Raw genomic sequence first — 18,870 nt, 5'->3', positions numbered from 1 at the left:
CTCTTATCTTGATCCTCTTATAGGCTCCAAATCTTACTAGTGTACAGAGAGCCACACCTGGACATTCTTGAGTCACTAATGAAATCAGGATAACCTCTTGAGGCTGGAAGACTTCACTAGTATGAGAAATTATTGTTATCTGCTAATATCTGTTCTCTTCTTACATAGTAACATAGTTTTAGTTGGGTACATAACTAACTGGTTAAAGACTACATTTCCCAGTATCTCTTGCATCTGGGTATTCACATTACTATATTTGGGACACTGGGATATAGCAGAAGCGATATGTATACTACTTCCTGCTTTAAGAGGATTGGTTCATACATCTCTGGCCCTTTTCTTCTCACTTCTGGCTGGGAGACAAAGAACATTGGAGTAGCTTCCTTGTCCTGAGATGGTAGCCATAAGTTGAGCTTGTCAAAGCAACTCAAATAGCCCTAGACAGCTTATCTCTGGAATGTTACATATGAGGGAAATAAATTTCCATCTTTCTCAAGCCATTGTATTTTGGAGTGTCTTCTATCATAGCAGCTTAATCTGTTCCCTGTGTACCAAACACATATCAGACCCTGGTTGCTCCTGAGCGCTACTGTAAGCAAACCGAGAGATGCCTCTGTTGTCACTGTTGTGACTGCTAGTGCCCAAGGAGAATTACAGTAAGTAATATTAGTCTGATTTTATAGCTCTGAGATCATTTTCTCTGTGTGTGTGTGTGTGTGTGTGTGTGTGTGTGTGTGTGTGAATGAGAGAGAAAGATATCTTGTCTAGAGGATGAACAAGAGTTGACCTGGACCCAGGTTTCCTTCCAACCTCTCCTAAGTCCATGGTCCCTCTCTTCCTGTTAGGCCAGTAGTCAGATGGTTTCTGTGAGCAGAAGACCTTCGTGCTAGCCTACTCTATAAAATATTAGGTTCCAGTGTCCACTGCTAGTCCTAGTGCAGTTAATTCTGGGGCTGTCTGCAGGTTGTGCCATGGATATTTTATAACTGCTACAACTTATTTTTCAAAATTATTTGAGATGTTTTCCTTGTAGTAACTTACCCTTCCAGAAAGTCTTCAGCTGCTACCCACACACCACATGAGTCACAACAGAAGTCGATTCAGAGCTAGTGAAACCTTTAAGAATAAAACTGTCATTAATGCCCATCCAATGTGGCTCAGTGGTTGAGTATTGTCCCATGCACCTTGAGGTCATGGGTTCGATTCCCAATCAGGGCACATGCCCGAGTTGTGGGCTTGATCCCCAGCAGGGGGGTATGCAGGAGGCAGCTTATCAATGTTGATGTTTCTCTCTCACCAATGTCTGTATCTCTCCCTCTTCTCTTCCTCTCTCTCTAAAATCAATAAACACATATTGAAAACATACTCACACAAAAAAAACCCTGTTATTAGTGAAAGAGGGTTAGTTCAGGAGCAACTAAGGAGGATTCGATTCAACTTGGGTTTAAAAATAAATTTAAACTAAAATTTTTGTCTTTACATCTCAAATCTACCTGTTTTGAGAAAACAATTTAGTCCTCAGTGGTGCTGCTGGTAAAATAAAATGTGAGAACACCGATTCCAGAGGTAAGGCGTAATGTACTTCAGTTTGGTTTGTTGTCTGGTGGGGAAGGGCACTTTTCTAGGTCTGGAAAGATAAGAAGGCTCCACAGTCTTAGGACAGTCTGCAGAACCAGACAACAGCTCGCTTATTATTTTTTTTTTAAGTTTGTCTGATGCAATTCACAGAATATTCTAGTGTGTAAAATTTGCACCCAGATCTCCTACAGGCCAATGAATCAGTCCCTGTTCTGGTTACCACTGTTATAAGACAAATGATCCCAGATACAGAAATTCAGAGGGTCTCAGATGGGTAGCTCTCACTTGGTGTTTCTCGCATAATTACAGGCAGATGGCTACAGCGGCGGTAGTCATCCAAAGGTTCGACTGGGCTGGAAGTCCAAGGTGACTTAACACACGGCTGGCAGCTAGGGCTGCCTATTGGCTGACAGAAGTGTCTACACATGGTCTCTCCAGCAGGGCAGTCGTGAGAGTAGCAGTCAGACTTCTGACATGGCAGCTGGCTTCCCCCGGAGCAAACATCCCAAAAAACCAACCCAGCCTCAGAAGTTATACGTGACTGTATTGGTTGAAGCAGTTACAGTTCCACTCACACTCATCGGAAGGAGGCAGAGACCCCCCACTCCTGATGGGCGGAATATCAGAAAAATTGCAGCCATTGACAAACAAAAAAGAAGCAAGCGGCCACAATTCTATTCAGCATCCCTAAGACCTCTCTGAGCACCTTTCTGTGGATGCTTATCAAGTTCATGACTAACTCTGAACATCCGGATTTCCACTTAGTCATCCGCTCCAGCTTCTCCCCAGCACCTCCTTGTCATATCTGTCTTCCTTTTCTTTCTATTTGATCAAATCACCTTCGGCATCTCTCCTTCATTTTTAAAAACTTTCTAGCTGATTTGTTTCTAACCAGTTAATGGATTTCTAACCTGCAAGTAGAATGTCTGTCATAAAATGTTATTTTTAAATTTATTACAAAGCAGAGACTTTAATATAATGGCTCATTCTTTCAACTATCTTTCATCTTACTATATGACACAGGAGTCTTATAATATACATCATTTTAGTAAACAATCTGTGTTCCTCATCTTAATAGCATCTAATTGCCCTTCTATTTCAAACAAAACAATGAAATTTCTTCATCATAACATAGCATGGACAGTCCACTGGAAACAATTGTAATTGGTTGGATCCACATTAGAAAGGAAAAAGGTACTGGGAGCTAGTTGAATACCTGAGAAATTGTGTTCTAACATTTTCAAGCAATTAGCCATTAATAAGCCTCATAAAAACAGATTCCTCCCAGCTTTAAAAACTGGATAATTGCCAATATTCTTCAGTCAGATGGTTATAGCCTTTGTACAATTACCTTAAATTTTCCTTTTCTGTCTTCTCAAGTCAGCCTGAGAGCTATGCTTGAATTAGCTAATTAATAATGAATGAACCTGAGATTGACAGGTTAAGTCCCACCTACTTCTCCTTACTTGAGTCAGGATGCAAGAATGTTTTCTTCTCTTGGGAGGAAGTTCTGAGGATGGATGATGTCAGTGAAGAGCAAATGTCACAGTAGAACCTGAGAGGGTGAGGACTTTGAATTGAAAACAATTTAAATTATTGGGAGCAAAAGGAAATGGTAAATTTAGAAGGGACAGCATTGCCACTGCGATGGCAATGGGGTCATTTAATAAACTAGGAATGCTCTCTTAGAGATTAAATATGTAATGCATGTGAGACAATGGATTGTTAGGGATTTACAAATGTAATATGGTTTCTATAATACAATGGCATTTTGTGGCTTTTCGTGTGATTTTGTATTAATGTTTTGTATGCAGTTTTGTCTTATAGGAATAAGGTAACAAGATGATTGTTTTGAACAGATGAATAAGTAACCAGAGCCAGCCTCATGGATGGCAGTGTTTTGCCCAATGGTATTTACACTGAGTGGCCAGATTATTATGACCACCTGACATTTGTAGGCAAATTAGCTATAATTTCATGCTGAAGTTGCTGGAGGGCCAGATCATTACAAATGTCTGAATAGCACAACATACCTAAGTGTCGTTGCTGATCAAGTTTATCCTGTCATGTTAATGGCGTATCCCAATGGAGATGGCTTCTTCCAACAAGACAATGCACCATGCCACGGTGCTCGTATTGTGCAGGAGTGGTTTCAAGAACATGAGGGAGAGTTTACCTTGCTTAGGTGGCCCCCACAATTACCAGATCTCAATCCAATTGAGCATTTGTGGGACGAAGTTAAAAGAGCATCAGGCAGCTGGTTCCACAACTATCAAATCTCACAGAACTGGACAGTGCTATTCATCAGGCATGGTGTCAGATTCCTCGCATCACCTTTCAATACCTCGTGGAGTCAATGCCAAGAAGAATTGCCGCAGTATTGAAGGCAAAAGGTGGCCCAATGAAGTACTGATGGGGTGGTCATAATAATCTGGCCGGCCATAATAATCTGGCCACTCAGTGTATTTCTTACACTGTTTATGATTTACTTTAAAACACTTCCATGTAGACAACATAACATCTGTATTAGTTGGTTTTTATCTACACTTTAGAGGCAGTTAATGAATATTTGAAGTACTCTAATCCGAAATTGCACATCAAAGGGATGGTTAGCTAGCATTTGAAAGCCCTAAAAGTCCACACTCCAGAGACAGCTGTTAGTAGAGGGACTTTGGCATTCCTTCCTTCTGATCCACACTAGACGCTTAGCTCAATATAATGGATGTTAGAATTTGGTCACTGATGTGTGGACTTGCTAGGTGTTAAAATTAGGTCTTCAAATGTGCAGACTTGCCAGATATTTTGTTTGGGCACTTCCCCCTTTATATAAGTAGAGTACAAGGATCTAGCAGGGGCTGATATTCCTCTCTAGGCTTTTGATTCCAGACTTGCCTTGTGCTCAGATGCTAACTGGAGAATTTCTGTGACCCTGCTTTGATTTGGCAGCTGAATCTGCGGCTAGAATGCTACCGCATTGGCTTTGAGTGAACTTTTCAGGAAAGATGCTATCCTAGTACCCAAAAGGACAGAAAACCAGGACTTCATCGAGTTTATGGAATAGAATGTATGACTCTTTTTGTGTTTATACTGTTAAAGTAACTTCTCAGGCAAATGAATGGCAAACATATATCACAGGTACTTTTCAAACTTGCTGCCAGGGAAGGGGCTTATAAGCACACTAACACAGTTTTTTTTTTTTACTTGATACATATTTTGTAGGAAAAACATTTAGATAATTACTGAGATTGTACTTATTTTAAAAAAAGAATGTTTAGATAAAGATCATTAGACATCCTGGGAGACTGGTCATAGGTTCCTAGACAACTTCTGAGGTTGACAGTAGCTGGTAGATAAGTTACTTGAGGTCTTGGTTGAAAGCAAATGACTCGCTCATAAGGGTGATGTGGAAACAGTAGAGTAGAGGCTGTTATGGTGGGTGTGGGGCTTGGGGGTATTAATAAGGGATAGTGCAGTCCTCAGGGCTGGCAACAATGGAGAATTACTACTGCTAGGCCTGAAGGGGTAAGGGGAGGGAATGCTACTCAGCCTGTAGGAGGGAGCTGCAGAGAAGGTGGCCTCTGCCAGGGGTGGAGACCTTCAGTGGAGGGGGATAGCCAGCCCTTGGCATCTCTGCAGGAAGAGAATCAGGTGTTTATATCCAAACTCACTCTCCTCCTGCCCTCTGCCATCTAGTCTCCTGCTGGGATTCTCACTGGTCAAAACCAACCTGAGTTGGAAGGCCAGGGAGCCCATACAGGCCAGCTTCCAGGGTTGGGAGGGTGGAGAAAGGTGTGGAGTAGAGCTGAAGGCCAAACAGAAGATCCAGCACAGTAAATTTTCTAGAAAGAACTCTTGAGCTCATTGAAATAGATCAGAAAATAGCTTATCTGACTTATCAGGAGTGATAATTATCTTTCCAAAGGGGCGGCTAATCATGTCAGACCACAAAGTTCAGCCTCAGTTCATGGACAATTTTCTTTCTCAGTATGTGTAGCAGAAATTGGTCTGACCTGACTTTTATTATGAACAGTACCTGGTAGGAGGCTTACTGCTTCATCTACCGCTAAGGAGTGGCGGCTCTTAGGAAAAGATAATCTTCTTGATACCTCATACCTGGGAAGGGTTAGATTGGATTAAGTAAGCTCCCTACATCTCTGCACTCCACAACCTGTTCATTTCCCTCACTGCACGTATTACCATTCATAATTATATATTTATTTCTTTGCTGCTTTGTTTATTGCCTCTGTCATCCCACTCAGTTACCATAATCTGTGAGGACCAAAGGATGTATCTACCCTGCCCACCATGGTGCCAGGCACATATTCATTAGGTGAATGAATGAATGAATGAATGAATACGCTCATTATCTTCCAGTAAAAGGCAGCATTAGTGAAGTGGAAAGAGTATAGGTTCTGGAACAAGTAAGAATCAGGTTTGAATCTTGGGAGTCAAGAGGACTTATCCAAGTGTTTAATCTCTCAAAGCTGCAATTTCCTCCTCTATATCATGATGATTATAAAATTTATTCACTTCATTGTTAAAGTTTGAATCACATACACTATTAAGTGCCTAGCAGGGCTGGGAAGGAAGACAGTTGGGAAATAGTGTGACACCTGCTGCTGGTCTCATCCATCTATTGTTGGGTTTTGAAAAAGAACATTTATAGAAAGGGAGGACTCCTTTCACATGAGTAATGCTCATTAAAAAACAATAATTTTCTTGAAGGAACAACCAGAGGCTTAGCATATAATATAAAGGCTCTGTCTTTTTGAAGGCTATTGAAATTTCTCTTTTAAATGATCATTAGTCACTGGTGGTGAGTACAATCTGGTGGAAATACATTCAACCAAGTCTAAAGCCTTTAGCATTTATGACAGGGGGTCCTATGGAATTTGCATGGGGCATACGCAATAGAAATGTTACTAAAATATGTAGACATACTTTTATTAATTACAATACATTTTAAATGTAGTAGGAACATTCATCCTGTGACGAATTCTCTTCTAAAGCTAAGAATGACTCCAATATTATCTTTTTTTAAAAATCCAATTCCCTGTAAATAATGTTGATGTGAAAAAACCCAAATGCTGGCGATATCTTCTGGGCTGGCTTTCCATTCCTAATAAAGCACTCCCTCAGCCCCATTTTTTTCCTCCTCTGGGAGAGGTCTGAGGCTGTCCGCCCCTTCTGTAAGGCGAGCCCATTCAGCCTGTGGGCTTCTATGGCAGCGCCTTATCAGGGTCTTTGAACAAAAATATACAATAACGTCCTCAAATTTGATGGGACTGTTGATGACTGTGAAAAATGAAGCTGAAGGGAAAGCTATGGGATAGGCGTAGAAGCCACCTTTGAACTGTAAGCCTTTCCCATGACCCATGCCCCCAAAATAGTAGCTCCCTGCCAGCAACCATCTGCAGCCTTGATCTGACCCTGCCCAAACATTTGGCATGTGGAATCTGGCCCAGCTGTCACAGAGCAAGCAGATAAGTTTCCCAGCGTTTACAGACTTCTCTTGGACTTCTGCATATCCTCCCAATCATCGCCATATAAAAACACCAGATACAATTCAAGAATGTGCCAATAACAGCTCCCTCATCACAGGCTGGGTGGATTTCCAAAGCATCAGATGCTGAATGCAGCTCCTCCAGGAAAGGTGGTAAGCAGGGTGCTGGTGGTGCTGGTGGGGGTGGGGGAGCTATCAGGGGCACTGTTTTCACTCTGGGCCCAAGCCCACCTCCTAAATCACAGGACTGATCCATTGCAGGTCAGGGAGATATAGGTGGGGCAGAGAGGTGTGGAAGGTAATCTCATCATTTGCATCAGCTTTTCTTAGCCTTCCTTTGCCCTGGAGAAGCCGCCATAGTCTCACCTTCCCTGTCTCTCCCTTCTCCTCTCCCCAAGAGATAGATTTATTTTTAAAAAATATATATTTTTGTTGATTTCAGAGAGGAAAGGAGAGGAAAAGAGAGAGAGAAATATCAGTGATGAGAGAGAATCATTGATCGGCTGCCTCCTGCACGCCCCCTAGTAGGGATCGAGCCCGCAACCGAGGCATGTGCCCTTGACTGGAATCGAACCTGGGACCCTCAGGCCAACGCTCTGTCCACTGAGCCAAACCAGCTAGGACAAGAGACAGATTTCTTAATGTAGAAACCTTTGAGTCACCTCTCTCACACCATTAGTTCTCCCTCTGCCCTTCTTTCCCTAAATCTCCTGCACAATACAAGTGAGCATCTAAGACTTCATCTGCATTGAGATGTTAAAAGATATGTATTTTTAACTTAGTGAGGAAAATGATATATGAGATCTTCCATTAGAAAAGAGAAATTGAGCCCTGCCTGATGTCGCTCATTTGATTGGGCGTCGTCCCATGCACTCTGGGGGTTGCTGGTTCAATTCCCGGTGGGTTGGCTTTTCTCTCACTTAACAAACAAAATTTAGTACCTAATTTTGGTTGTTAAGTACATGCCTGGGTTTTAGGCTTGATCCTTGGTAGGGGTTGTGCAGAAGGCAGCCCATTGATGTTTCACTCTCACATTGGTTCTCTCTCTCTCTCTCTCTCTCTCTCTCTCTCTCTCTCTCTCTCTCATCTTTTAAGAAAAGAGAAATTGAAAGAGGTAATGTGGTTTATTTAGGGACCTTTCCCTACAGAAGATCCAGGCAGAAGTCATACCTGCTTATGATGAAAAGCATAATACTAATGTATTCCCAGCACTTTAGGGAAATTCAGGGGAAAACCCCTCAAACTGGTGTATAGAGAAAATTTCCCATCAAAAGGACTGAGGTGAGGAGGTGAAGGGATGGGAATCCAGGGACTTCACTGGCCAGGTGGGGCAGAGCAGGTGCTATGGTTAGATGCGGTGACACTTCCATTTCTCTAAGGAAGGCCCTCTGCAAGAGAGGGAGCCTTGGGTCCCTTAGGGGATTAACACTTATATCCTTTAACAAGTATCGAGTGTCCTGTATGTGCCGTGCATGGTATTAGATGTGGAGGACAAAGTTGAGCAAACAAATGGGGTTCCTGTCTTCGTGGAACTACTGTTGGGAGGGTTAATGCTAGTAATTAATTATTAAATAATTGTGCGAATGGAGCAGTGCTAAATGCTCTGATGAGAGGCAATTTGCGAGAGGATTTGACTTAGTCTGAGGGGTCAGGAAAAGCTTTACTAAAAAAGTGATGAGTGGGTTGAGAGCCGACTGATGAGGAAGAATTAATTAGGTAGACAAAGAAGGGAGGACAGGGAGTAAGCTGGTGGGGGATTGGTGGGCAGAGGCATTGGAGAAAGGGTAGTGGATTGGAGTAGGGAGAGTGAAGTGGGGAGAGGGTGAAGCTGGGGTGTTCTAGGGCACAGATCAAGGAGGACCTTGCTTGTAGACCATGCTGAGGATTCTAGTCTTTATCATACAAGCAATGGGAAGCCAATGAATCGTTTTAATTGGTGGTGGTGGTGATGGCAGTGGTGCAGAATATGTTCAGATTTGTGTTGGACAAAGATTGTTCTGGCTACAGTGTGATTAGGGCTTGGTGGAAAGGGGTACAAAGAGGAGATAGGAGGGTCATTAGTAGCCAAGGCAAAAAATGATGATCGCTGCTCAGGCTAAGCAATGGGAAGAGAGATTTAAGAGGCAAAATCAACAAGGCTTGGTGTGTGTGCCTCTCTTATCACCGTCAAGCTTTCTCAAGTGTAAATCTAACAGGAGCCTGAAGGTAGCATGCCCACTGGTGCATAAGAGAGCAGGTCAAAGCTGAATTACATTGGTCTGAACAAACAGCCCTGGTGCTGGATCCTGGGGAGTGTTTGCCAGCCCCCCTGCATCTTCAGCATGAGCAGGCACTGAAAATGCAGTGGGAGGGAAGGAAGCAGGCACCCGGGTTATTTTTAGCAAGCTCTAGGAAATAGCCAACATTCTCACTTGAATCCTCTCATTAAAACCCAGAGGCTCTCTCCACACAGTCCTCATTTCTAATGTCTGCAAACTTCTCCTTTTCCAGGTAATTGACAATAGCCCCCCATGGAAGTCTCCCTGCAAAAATTCAGGAAACATTAGGTTTGACATCATCATCATGTTTGCCAAGACAGCAAAAATCCCAGCCGACAAAACTTCAAGGATGATGAAGTGGAACAGTGAGAAGAGCGCAGAATGACTGATCATTTCAGGATGCCTTGATGTCTTTAGCAAGAGTTTCCAAAGCTGGAGTTTTCCATTGTTTCTGAAGTAGGAGCAGTAGGGAGTGGCTACTGTGGGATTGGTCATGGTGATGTAGTTAGGGTTTCCTCCTCTTTTCTACCTTCCTCTCTGCGTTCAAGTGGTTCCTGGAGTTAAAATTATTTTTTAATATTTTCATTTAACAACAATAAAGACTTTTTTTATAATTCATTAAGTTGAAATTGCACAGAATAGTCAGTGCCTGAATTTTTGCTGAGCTGATCATCATGTTGGCATTCCAGGCCCTCCATGTGCTGTGGACCTGGGCATGTTATTTAGCTTCTCTGGGTCTTGATTCCCTTGCTGGACACATGAAGAGGTGTTGTATTAGCTGGGCATTTCTCCAGCTTCAGTCATTTGGGTATCACCTTCATCATATTTGCCACGTGGACTTCTCATTTATATAATTACTTCCTTAACATTTTCCCCCTAAATTGACTCATTTGTTTATTTGAGTCCTTTAAAAAAAAAAAAAAGTCTTGTCTATAATATATAGGAAATCATGGGGCAGATATGATACTGACTTTTTCTAATAAACATAAATAAGTGCATAATTAAAATTAAAAAATTTTCTGCGTATATACATAAACTGAAACTACACTCTACCACATTGATATGTAGACCCCACCCTGAGAAACTGGCCAAACTGATTTCTAAGCTCCCTTGAAGTGCTAACGTATTATTGTTCACATCTGGCCTCTCCTACCTAGGTTTATTTCTCATGTCTTCCTAAAATAAAACCTCAAGTATGGCCAGATCAACATCCTTGTTGCTCCTTGTAGACAGTGTATGCATGCTGTTCTCTTCGGCTAGAATTAATAATTTACTATGGAAAGAAAAACACTAACCTAAGTAAGAAAGAATAAATTGAGAAAGTACATGATTGGGTAGGCAAGTTACCCTTGACTTCTAGGTCAAGAAAATCCTTAAGGTTGGCAGCTCTTGGGTAAAGGTCAAGTATAAAGAGTTGAGAGATTAGTGATTCATGGGCTATTATTTTTTCCTTGAAAAAACAGAGTTATTCATTTACTGGGCAAATTTACTGAATAAATTTCTGAGTGTCTCTTGGGTTTCTTTAACCTCATCTAACAGAGAAGAATTCTGGCTTGAAAATTATTGGTGAGTAATCACTACTATATTTGGGTGGAAAAGTAAGAAGGAAGGGGAAATGACCTTCATGCTTTGTGATGGCCCACACATTAATTACTATAGAAATTAATTAATCAATCTACACTGTGTTTATCCCATGCTAGACACTGGATATACAAAGATAATTAAGAGAGTTCTTTACTCTCTAGGAGCTCTCTGTGCAGGAGATAACAAGTAAATAAGTGAGCATGGAGAGGCATCACAGGACCCAGAGCAGAAGTGTGACCAGGACACAATGTGACCACAGGAGGGAGAATGTCAGCTCTATTGGAAAATCAGGCAAAGTTTCCTTGAGGATGTAACGCTCAAGTCAGGTCTTCACATATAAACAGTATTGGTTAGTGTAGGAGGGAATGCTCTTCCAAGGAGAATAAAGAGGCAAAATTATCTGGCATATTCAGAAAAGTGAATGCAATTTATTAATGGTGGACCATCTAGTTAGCTCTGTGTGTGTGTGTGTGTGTGTGTGTGTGTGTGTAAGAGAGAGAGAGAGAGAGAGAGAGAGAGAGAGAGAGAGAGAGAGAGAGGGAGGGAGAGAGAGAGAGAAGGAGAGAGGGGGAGGGAGAAGGAGGAGATGGAGAGATAGAAGGAGAGGGAGAGGGAGAGGGAGGAAGAGATAGATGGAGAGGGAGAGAGAAAGATTGAATTCCTGTGTATTTCGGAAGGAGATATTGAAGACTTTTAACCAAGGGGGTGATATGTTCAGACCTGGGTAGTGGCTAATTGGGTTCAGAGGGGTTCCCAAACTACTGGCGAAGAGACCTGTTGATATACTGTTACAAGAGTCCTGGTGAGAAGTGATGAGGACAGCAGCAGTGGGTACAGAGACAAGAGACAGATTTGAGAGGTTAAAAAGGATATGATGGCCCTGGCTAGGTAGCTCAGTTGGTTAGAGCATCCTCCTGATACACCAAGGTTGTGGGTTCCATCTCTGGTTCGAGGCACATACAGGAAGCAACAATGAGTGCATCAATAGGTAGAACAACAAATTTCTTTCTCTCTCTCTCAAAAAACAATATTTTTTTCAGAAAAGGATATGATAATGAGAGAGTGGAAGATGTCTAAGAAGATGCCACAATTTTGAGTTTAGGTGATTGGGTAGTGGTGCCATCCTCAGCGTGGGAACCCAAGAGGAAGGATGCAACTTGGGCAAACAAGAATTCCTTTTGGAACTGTATTCCTGGGGCCTGCATGGCAAAGTGACAGGGTATAGAGCAGTGACACCTGAGTTTTCCCCCAGCTCTGTTGGTATGACCTTGTTTGACTTCCCAACACTCCTGAGTCTCATCTCTTTGTCTGTAAGATATATTGCCAGCCCTGGCCTGATCTGAGGTCTCAAAGAGAATAGATATGTGAAAGTGTTTTGTAAATGTCTCCACCAATGTAAATATTTATGTCTCCAGAAAAGTACAAGATGTAAAAAGCAGAGTCATCAGCACATTTAGCTTATAAATGGGCAGAGTGTGTGGCTGCTTTGCATTGAGACAGAGCATCCAGTAGAGATTTCTCTGCAAAATTGCCAAGATCACTGCTTGTCTTCTGGCCCCAGTGTCTTAATTCCTATGAGACTAAAAGGTATTACTTTGCTCTGCAACACTCCAATTCAAGAAACATCACAGCTCTATATTTTTTCTAAAGCTTATTAAATTGCTTCTCCATTCCCACTTGCCAGGGCCCATTGAATGGGCAAAACGTTCATCTTCAGTCAAAATTGGGATTCCCATTGGATCACATAACAATCTTCACTGGTAAAATGACTGGGGTTAGAGATAAGTAGGCTAGAAACATCACACAGGCAGCCCACCCTTGCATCAACAGGGTATACTAATTGTTTGAGGTTTAGGCAGACTTGCAACATCTGTTCATTCAGGTGCAGTTCTTTGAGATCCATTGCCCCCAGGACTGAGGAGAAGATGTCTGTGCTAGTGGTGCACCTACCCCCAACAGGTCAGCAGCAGTGTCATCCAGGCCAAAAAAAAAAAATAAAAAAATAGGATCTACTTTCAGTTGCTGTTGTGGTTCAGAGTTTGCTGGAGAATAATCGTGTTCCCTATAAATGAGGAGAGTTGTAACAGTGTGGGGAGAGTCAAGATGGAAGGAAACCCTGAAACTGAACAACCGAGGGTGGGGGCTAGTGACGAGCCTGAGGATGGAGTGCACATGATGGAGCTGAGGTCTACTGATGAGAAAGAGGTACAAATAAAGATTTTTCTGAAAAAGAGGCCAGCATGGAGAAAACCAGGAATAAGAAAGCATTTTGAGTTAATTAAAATGAACTTAAAAAACCCTTACTTTATAATTCTTTCTTGCAAATTGAGAAAGATCAACTTGGAGCAACCACTCTTAGAGTCAACATTTTCGGTCAGAGTATTTTAAATGCCAATTCACCTCCTGGGAGGAGAGAAAGCCCATCTTAGAGCAGGTACTACTAGTGGCCTGGGAGATTACGGGAGGTAAAAAAACTATTTTAATAGTTACATATTTATTTTATGGCTGTCATTATCTCTGAGAAGTCATTATGGTTTTCTGTTTAAGGCACTGACATGACATTTTCTTTGAAAATGATTTCTTTAAGCAAAAAAAAAAAAATAAGTGGGTTGATTTAAAGAAAAAGTATTTATTAAAAAAAAACAACAGGTGATAGAGCATAGGAAAAATAAAAGGGTAGTGCCAGAATGACTAAAAGTTTGGGAAACCTCAGGAATCGTGCTACCTTTGGGTGGAGAAGTGGGAAGGAAGAAGAAAGAACCTATGTGGTTTGTGATGGCCAACAGACAGGTAGCTTCTCAATCAGGTTATTTCATCGCACGGGCTTTGCTCCCATGAAGATTATTCTCCGAAAATGCAAATAAGCCGAGGAGAGGGTCATATCTTAACAGATGATAAGTGTATTTCTTAATGATGGGCTTACCCTCTGACCTGGACATGTCTGGAGGGAGAAAGAAAATTCCTGGGCTGGACTAAGGGTGAGGTGCAGTGGACTCCATGACAGCTCATCAACCTCCTAGCTTTGTCCAGTCTTGAGTAGAGAGAGCTCTTGGGTGGTAGCACTTACCTAGCGCAGTGACTGACAAGGGGGTTGAATTCAAATGACCTAGAGGTTTTCTGTGACGCTGAGCGCTCCTTAAAGGTAGACTTCAGCATTGTGGCATTTTTCTTTTTTTGGTATGTACACCTTGCAGTCTCTAGAACAGTGCTCTGTACATACACAGGTACTCAATAAATAGCTAAATAAAAGAATGAATTGCTATGAAAATTGTACAACATTTTACATATATATTTACAAATGAGTAGAGAGAGCTGAGGTTTAAAATGATAAAAATTTGAGTTCACCTCCCATTTCTGCTCTTGATTTGCTGGGTCAGTTACTCAACCTCTTTGGATCTTATCTATTCAATGTTGCTCATCGGTATGCTGGTAAATGTTCTGCAATGGGCTCTCTAGGAAGAAGAATAGCTCCGCTTTGTGATACTTGCTGATTTTCATGGTATAAATATTCCCACCAAGCTAACAACCATTTAACAGCCAGCCTGCAAAATTCTGCACATCTAGATGCCAGCTCTCGTGAGCCACCAGATACAGTTCACCACCATAATAATGATACCAACCTCAGGGTGTCAATCATTCTCTGAGCACTGACTACCTGCTAAGCATTGTGCTTGGATTATATCGTTTAGTTCTAATAACAATGCTGTGAGGTAGATATTATTATTTATCCCTATTTTAGGAATAAGGAAACAGTGTTGGGGAGATTGAGAGTTTGTGAATGCATGCACAAATCCTCCCTATTAGACTACCTCCCCTGTTCCTTGAATGTAATAAAAAAGGGCAAGTAGCACATACAGCATTTGGCATATAATAGATGCTTATTTAGTGTTACTTTCCATCCTCCCTTTACCAATTCTATGAAAAAAAAATATTGCACCAAAAAATGTTCTGGACCAGATCCCTGGGAAGGTCCAGTCATAGAACAAGACCAGAAACATGGTTTTTTTATTTCTGAGAATTCACCTCAGGTATTTTTAAAAAAGAACAACATAAACTGAAGACACAATCAAATCCAGGTAGATTTCCAAGTATTTCAAGGACTGAACTGATGTCTAATGACCCATTTAACGAGTCAAGAACTTGGAATATGGGTGCTTTCTCTGGAGGAGGGCACAGACCACCTCCACTAACTTCCTGCCCAGCAAAAGGGTTTGTAATGATTTACCACCCAAGTGCTGGGAGGGAGGATGACCCTGTAACTGGCCCAGTTCTGGCCAATGAGACTTAGGGGAAATCGTGCTAATCAGGCTGCTAGGAACAAGTTTCTTTGCTGAAAAAAGCGGAGATGTGCGAGAATAAATTCCACGACTACCTACCTCTAAAGGTGGCAGATTTGGAGTCTAACTAGGGAGATAGCCTGGAAGTGCTGACCTCCCCATTTATTATTTATTAAGCAAGATAAAGAAATAGTCTTATTGTTTAGAGCCTGTTAGTCACGTATTCAGTAATTTTCAGGCCAGAACATCCTACAACATCCTACACCAGTAATTAACATGGATTATCTAATTAACCTAGTAGAACTTAACTGTTAGGAAACTTATGGTTGCCAAAAACCCACTGTGCCTGTTAGGAAGTTTTCTGCTGCAAGTAATTCAAAGTCCTGACTCCTACTGTCTTAACGGAGGGAGGGGCACTCTATTACCTTGGGTAGCAGGAAGCACAGAGTCAGGGGAGGCTCCTGGTGGCACACCCCCCCCCCTTTGCTCCTCTGAGCTGCTCCTATTCCGCTCCCCCCTGTGGGTGGGGTTGGTCCTCAGCTCAGCTGACTGCCAAGTTCTAAGCATCAGGAGCCAAGACAATGCCCAGTGGAAGAAGGGAAATTGTCCATTCGTGTGTCTCTTCAGGAAAGTGAGGAAAGCATCTTTGTTGGCCATGGTTCATTTTCCATCCTTTCCTGCATCGGTCCTGGCAATGGGAACAGGGTTTCTACCATCCGCATGGGCTACACCTGGGATGGAATGGATTCTGGGGAACCTGCACTAAGGAACCAACTCCAAGAGTCGATTGTCTTATCTTTCCTCTTTTCAGAGATCCTTCATGGACCTCGGGGAGCTTGTTTTCTACTTAGAGCCTCTGGAAGCCCTAATGAGTCTTATTTTTTATTCCCTTCTAGCATGGCTTTGAGCCTTAACTTACTCCAGCCCTGGCTGACAGAATGTGTCTTGCATTATATTAGTTGGTTTCTCTTAAAAGAACCAATCCTTTTTGTTTCTGGGTTCTTAATCCCCCCAAAGTTATAAAAACAAGTGTATTTAGAAAGACACACACACACAAAATGTGATACCAATTTCTTCACAGAAAAAAAAGAAAGTAGATATACACACTATTGTTCTCATGGTTAAATGGTTTACTTCTATTTGTTCTTCTTGAGTGTATTTTTATGCTCACAGAGGAAATAGGCACCGCACCCTTAAGGGTAGATATCTGTCAGATTTTTAAAATGGATACAGAGTTACTTCAGGAATAGGAGCAATTAAACGGCAAAGAGGGTTTTTATCTGGGGAAAACTTCAAGGTTTAAGGTGGAGGAGAGAAATGTGTGCCAGGTAAAGCCTCTCCCCACTGGATGAAAGCCCGCCCTTCCCATCACCCCTCCTGTTGCCTTCATCTGCATCCATGTGGAGCCCACTAACCACTACAGGCTGATCTTGTTCCTGGTTTATGCTGCTTTAGTCAGAGATGCCTGTGAATCCCCTTGGTCCGTGGTCGGCAAACTGCGGCTCTCGAGCCACATGCGGCTCTTTGGCCCCTTGAGTGTGGCTCTTCCACAAAATACCACGTGTGGGCGCGCACATACAGTGCGATTGAAACTTCGTGGCCCATGTGCAGAAGTCGGTATTTTGTGGAAGAGCCACACTCAAGTGGCCAAAGAGCCGCATGTGGCTCGCGAGCCGCAGTTTGCCGGCCACTGCTAGGTCACTTTGGCCGGAAGTAGCTGTTTCAGCCGTTGTTGTATGACTGCATTCCTCCCTGCCCTATCCCAAGGGGACCCCGTGTCCACCCCACCGCATACAGTCTGTGTTATTGGGGGACTTCCATGGCACCCCCAGCTGCAGGATGGGATTAGTCAGTCCGCTTGTCTGCGGTCATTGGTCCAGGGACAGACAGGCAGGTGACAGAATGGTCTAATCAGGATGAATCTAAGGCCTATTTTGCCCAGAATGCTATGCAGGCCCCACTTCCTCCTTCACCGGTATGCAGATGGGGACTTGGGTGCTGCTTGCGGGATGAAAGGCCAAGCAGAGAGACTGCAAACAAAACAGAAGGGCGGATGCAAAGACACTGAAGGGAGCCAGGCCTGAAGCCTGACCTGGCTCTGGACCCTCCAGTGACAGGGCCAAGAAATCTCTTCACTGTTGACTGAGTTTTCCGTTAGCAGCACCCGAAGGCCCCAAGACGGAATGGTTATCTCTTTGTGTTTCTGGGCTGAGGAAGAAGCTGATCTCAAGAAATTTCAGTGAATAGGCCTATGTGTTTTACAAGTCCAGGTTACTCAAGGTGAATAAGTTTTATTGCCCAAGAAAGGGAGGGAAATGAATCCTTTGTGTCTTGCAGGTTGTAAAGAAGATTAGCCTAGTTTCAAGCATAGAGCTGCAGGCCTGGGAGACAGTGATGCTTTAGGAAGTCTCCAGAGGGGGAGCCTCTACCCATTCCCAGGCATGTGGTCTCTGAGGGGACTGGCCTAGCGGGGGCTTGAAAGGAGTGGGCAGTTAGGGCATCGAAGACTGGGGTGAGCCTGGAAGAATGGCCACAGAGGTACCTGCTGGCCCAGTCAGGAGACTTGTCTCTATCTTAGGTCAGCAGTGAAGGGCAAAGGATGGAGAACCAGCGATCCAGCCATGCTATTTGTTAAAATGCAGAGTCCCAGGACACTCCAAAGTCACTGAATCAGAACCCCTGGGTGCCCAGCAGCCCAGCTAACTTTTAGATGAGCACCATGTGAGGACTTATGTCTTAGAGCGTGCAGAGGGTTAAGCTGCGAAAACTCAATTCATTTGTCCCCAGCCAGGCATAACGGCTGCTGAATACAGGTAGCAAGAAAGCACAGGGTCAGGGTCCTAGCAGATCCGGAAACAGGCCGCCATAGGTCATCACTCTGGACCGTACACTCATGAGGCAGGCTGGCTTAAAATTCTGGGACAGGAAAGATTTTTCCATAGTTTAAAGCAGCGATTTTCAACCTTTTTCATCTCATGGCACACATAAACTAATTACTAAAATTCTACAGTACACACAAAATGTATTATACTTTTTGCTGATCTGAGAAAAAGTAGGTATAATTTTAATGTATTCACACTGGATGGCTACTGTTGTGTTGGCTGTTGTCATTTTTTGATTTGACAATTTAAGGGAAAAGAGGTAAGTGCCCCTGACCAAATAGTCAGGTGATTGGAAGTTTGAAGACTTCTTGTGGCACACCAGGGTACCGCGGTGCGGAGGTTTCGAGTTCATGCTTCTGGTGTTAGGACCACCTATAGTGCTGCCAATGACCTTCATCGTTTCTCCTAACGCACTGGATTGCGCTACTGGCTTTGATGGTGTGGAGATGTGGACTGGCAGGCCCTGACCCTGTCAGAGCTCCCCTGGCCTGTGTCAGACCTCATCACAGAGAGGGTGCCGGGTCAATGTCACACACCCTCTGCTCCTTCCACTGCTTTTAAAAGCGTATACACAGCAGTTTGGCAGGGGAACAATTTTTAGCACTGACTCATTCAACTACGGCAAGCAACAGGGAGTTTGGGGACCTGGGAACCACAGGCGTTTCTACCTGTGACCCCCTCAAGGTTAATAGAAGATGTGGCCTGTGCTGCCGATCCCCACGTGGCCCAACTGCTCCTTCTCTTATCATTATTTTAGTCCTGAGTGTACTTCAGCTACAAACGCAACA

Source organism: Myotis nattereri (assembly GCF_964212035.1).
Source record: "Myotis nattereri genome assembly, chromosome: 1".
Lineage (NCBI taxonomy): Eukaryota > Metazoa > Chordata > Mammalia > Chiroptera > Vespertilionidae > Myotis > Myotis nattereri.
This window is presented reverse-complemented; position numbering follows the sequence as displayed.